This window comes from Macrobrachium rosenbergii, chromosome 41, assembly GCF_040412425.1.
Source record: "Macrobrachium rosenbergii isolate ZJJX-2024 chromosome 41, ASM4041242v1, whole genome shotgun sequence".
In the NCBI taxonomy this organism is placed as follows: domain Eukaryota; kingdom Metazoa; phylum Arthropoda; class Malacostraca; order Decapoda; family Palaemonidae; genus Macrobrachium; species Macrobrachium rosenbergii.
Window position 1 is genome coordinate 87,390,607 of NC_089781.1, and position 5,000 is coordinate 87,395,606.

Below are 5,000 nucleotides of genomic sequence, written 5' to 3' on the forward strand. Positions count from 1 at the left end.
CTGATATTCAAAAGGTATAATAAAATCATTTTAACCTGCCCAGGAATAAAACTTGTCTCTCTAGCTTTAAGGAACTCTTTCTGGATGCTGGACCGCGAAAGCCAAATAAATCCATTGTTTTAGGCCTCAAAAGAAAATGAGAGTAAAAACACAAGACTTCAAGGCCTTACATGGCATTATTTCCACCTTGCTCTATCAGGATGGAATAAGTTCCTAAAAAGACACTGCACTTCTTTTGGCCCTTTATCTTTTTGTGCCCTTCATATATATCGTATATATGATATATATATATATATATATATATATATATATATATATATATATATATATATATATATATATATATATATATATATATATATATATAAAGGCATACAGCAGGGTCCATAAAACACATCAAAAAGGCCATAATTTATTCATCAGAGACGTTTCGCACATGTACTATGTGCATCTTCAATCTGCAAATATAACAAATTTCGTTAAAATTTACAAAAAACTATTTTAAAAAGATAAAGTTAAGAGAAAAAAATTATTTACAAAAATTAAAAATAACTTGAAACATATACAGTAAAAAGAAACCAGTACTCAACAAACCATTCAAAGGAGAAGGAGAAGAACGAATGACCAAGAGCTGACCCCACCCTACGACTTCAGTTATGCTAGATAAAGAGGAGAAGCGGAAACGTTAGAGTTTAAAGACGGAACAAGTCGTTTGATGTATAAGGACTCAAGGGTGGTTAGGTAATCACTATGGCTTGTTCCACCAATAATAGAGAAATGCTTTTTATTTATTTCGATTTTACATATGGAGGCATGGTTCTTTATATATATATATATATATATATATATATATATATATATATATATATATATATATATATATATGACCAATCATTCCATCATTTAGTCACATATTATTACCATACAAATAACTGGCTCTTGTTTTTTTGCATATATTTCTACAATTACGAACCAATGAGTCCATTGCTAAATTTGAAACTCGCTTTCAGAAATTACACTAATTAAATAAAACTCCTTCCTTCACATTTACTTCTGATTACATAGAAAAATTATGTCTTACATATCAATTCAGTGACCATACCATACTTAAAGGCATAAAAATAGCTTGCTCCCTCAAAAATATTTTAATTTTACAATCTAACATCAATGCTCTTCCTCCCATCGTCAAAACATATTCGCCCAACGTGGGGCTCGAACCCACGACCCCGAGATTAAGAGTCTCGTGCTCTACCGACTGAGCTAGCCGGGCTTGGGAAAACGGAAAGGTTTGTTGAAAAACAAGCAGTGTTACCAATACTTTCGATTATCTGGACCAATACTTTCGATTATCTGGAAACATTTTTATTTTTGAAACTGTATTCATTCTGAATATCTAAACATTTAAACATTTTAAAAAATTGGTTAAGCACTTTAATATCCTAACAGTATTTTATATCAGATCCTTTTCATCTCAATTTAACGCTATCAATCTATGTTCTTGCAAAAATATATTAATGCTAATGCAAAGTACATATCCTGTACATGAGAGTTTGTGAATATATATGTGTGTATGTGTATACAAATAAGTAAATAACACACACACACACACACATATATATATATATATAATATATATATATATATATATATATATATATATATATATATATATATACTTATATATACTGAGAGAGAGAGAGAGAGAGAGAGAGAGAGAGAGAGAGAGAGAGAGAGAGAGAGAGAGAGCAAAATATAGTATATTTATATTGAAGTTCTCCTGCTTCAATATAAATATACTATATCTTAACAAATCGGAGGAACAGTAATATGATAAAATCTTTGTATATTTAAAACTTTTGAAGCTTAGGCAAACTATATAGACATATCTATTAACCTATCCACCGACATACAACCCGAAGGAAATACGGAATCTTTCAAAAGAGATTTATTATTTGGCCTTTCAATGGGGAAATGATTAAACTTTTTACATATCGCATAAGGAAAAAGACGATCTCCTCAACGAACAAAACATAATGATTAAAAAACCAGAAAGCAACAATTACAATATAAGCATAACAGAAGAAGTATTATAGGGTTTTCCGTTATATACGAGTATAACTAAAGTATATCATTATCTTGCTGATTACAGCAACTCAGACAAAAGAAATTTCGAGGTAGATCTAACTTTTGTAATCCCCTTTACTTTAGCAAATACAGTAATCCCTCTCTACTTTAGCAAATCTGCCTCCTCTCCCAAAAGCAGGTTGCCGTTTGTTGTCATAAACATTTATAAATGAGCATTTTTTTTTCTTTTTTTGCCAGCTACTGGAACACAGCAGCCACGTTAATCAAACTTCCTAACAATTTACATAATTGTTACCTGGAGATGCGGGGTATCGATCCCCGTACCTCTCACATGCTAAGCGAGCGCTCTACCATTTGAGCTACATCCCCTTGTGAATGCAAGAAATGAGTCCAAAGTAATGCAGTTGAAGGAGAAAAACAGTCAACAAGCTTCCCATCCAAGAGATTGTGGGAAGTGTTGATAGGTTACCTTGGATGACGAATCTCTCTCCAAGCTTGATGAAACAGGACCAAAATAATTGCCATAAAAATACAGCGAGGAAACTTTTCTGCAAGAGAATTTTGGAGAGGAATGTAGTCAAGTAATTATTAATCATATACTACATTGCCGTTCATCTTATTCTACAGAAAAGGGAAAAATTAAATATCGAACTTCCCAAAAATGAGAGCAATATTCCAGAGATGAAGTGTTAAATCTTTTCAAAACTGGAATGACGAAAAGGCTTTGAACCTAATATACTAAAATATGAACTTTAAGATTTTTCCAAGACCAGTTTGAAGCACTCTGAGTTGAATATGACCAAGTCTCAAAATTACACACAAACACACACACACATATATAATATAAATATATATATATATATTTATATATATATATATATATATTATATATATATAATTTTTTATGTGTAATGCACAATATACGAATATGTATGCATGTTCACATACATGTGTATGTGTGTGTATATACTGTATGTGTGTATATATATATATACATATATATATATATATATATATATATATATATATATATATATATATATATATATATATATATATATATATATAATCTTTCCTTCTTGGAGGATAGCCCCAGAAGATGATAGGTTTCAGATTCTCTACAAGTGACTCACCACAGACAAATAACAACCAGATACCTAATCCACTGCCTAATTCAACAGAAGCACACTGATATTCAAAAGGTATAACAAAATCATATTAACCTGCCCAGGAATAAAACTTGTATCTCTAGCTTTAAGGAACTTCTTCTGGATGCTGGACCACAAAAGCCAAATAAATCCATTGTTTTAGGCCCCAAAAGAAAATGAGAGTAAAAACACAAGACTTCAAGGCCTTACATGGCATTATTTCCACCTTGCTCTATCAGGATGGAATAAGTTCCTAAAAAGACACTGCACTTCCTTGTGGCCCTTTATCTTTGTTTGTGACTCAGTGTATATATATATATATATATATATATATATATATATATATATATATATATATATATATATATATATATATATATATATATATATATACACAGTATATATGACCAATCATTCCATCATTTAGTCACATATTATCACCATACAAATAACTGGCCCCTGATTTTTGCATATATTTCTACAATTACGAACCAATGAGTCCATTGCTAAATTTAAAATTCACTTTCAGAAATTACACTAATTAAAACTCCTTCCTTCACATTTACTTTTGGTTACATAGAAAAATTATGTCTTACACATTAATTCAGTGACAATACCATACTTAAGGGCATAAAAATACCTTGCTCCGTCAAAAGTATTTTACTTTTACATCAAGATATACTGTACAATCTAACGACAATGATCTTCCTCCCATCGTCAAAAGATATGCGCCCAACGTGGGGCTCGAACCCACGACCCCGAGATTAAGAGTCTCGTGCTCTACCGACTGAGATAGCCGGGCTTGGGAAAATGGAGTGGTTTGTTGAAAAACAAGCAGTGTTACCAATACTTTCGATTATCTGAAAATATTTTTTTTTAAACTGTACTCATTCTGAGTATTTAAACATTTAAAAAAATTGTTTAAGCACTTTAATATCCTAACAGTATTTTATATCAGAACCCTTCCATCTCAATTTAACACTATCAATCTACAGTGTGTTCTTGCAAAAGTATATTAATGCTAATGCAAAGTACATATACTGTACATGAGAGTTTGTGAATATATGTGTGTGTATGTGTATACAAATAAGTAAATACATATATATATATATACTTATATATACTGAGAGAGAGAGAGAGAGAGAGAGAGAGAGAGAGAGAGAGAGAGAGAGAAAGAGCAAAATATAGTATATTTATATTGAAGCTCTCCCGCTTCAATATAAATTTACTATATCTTCACAAATCGGAGGAACAGTAGTATGATAAAATCTTTTTTTGTATATTTAAAACTTTCGAAGCTTAGGCAAACTATATAGACATATCTATTAATTTATCCACCGACATACAACCCGAAGGAAATACGGAACCTTTCAAAAGATATTTATCATCTGGCCTTTCAATGAGGAAATGATTAAACTTTTTACATATCGCACAAGCAAAATGACGATCTCCTCAAAGAACAAAACATAATGGTTAAAAAACCAGAAAGCAACAATTACAATATAAGCATAACAGAAGAAGTATTATAGGGTTTTCCGTTATATATAACTAAGTAAATCATTATCTTGCTGATTACAGCAACTCAGACAAAAGATATTTCGAGGCAGAACTAACTTTTGTAATCCCCTTTACTTTAGCAAATACAGTAATCCCTCTCTACTTTAGCAAATCTGCCTCCTCTCTCAAAACCAGGTTGTTGTCACAAACATTTATAAATAATTTTTTTTTTTTTTGCCAACTACTGGAACACAGCAGCCACGTTAATCA

General features: G+C 31.0%; 3 non-coding genes and 1 pseudogene across 3 annotated transcripts; all 4 read right to left on the minus strand.

Annotated features, from left to right (window-relative positions):
• The window catches only part of LOC136827236 (uncharacterized), a 56,916-nt pseudogene that overhangs the window by 6,417 nt on the left and 45,499 nt on the right, over positions 1 to 5,000 (minus strand).
• On the minus strand, positions 1,198 to 1,270 carry TRNAK-CUU (transfer RNA lysine (anticodon CUU)). Its single transcript has one exon. It is a non-coding gene; the product is annotated as a tRNA-Lys (tRNA).
• TRNAA-AGC (transfer RNA alanine (anticodon AGC)) lies at positions 2,382 to 2,454 on the minus strand. The gene has a single exon. It is a non-coding gene; the product is annotated as a tRNA-Ala (tRNA).
• On the minus strand, positions 3,963 to 4,035 carry TRNAK-CUU (transfer RNA lysine (anticodon CUU)). The gene has a single exon. It is a non-coding gene; the product is annotated as a tRNA-Lys (tRNA).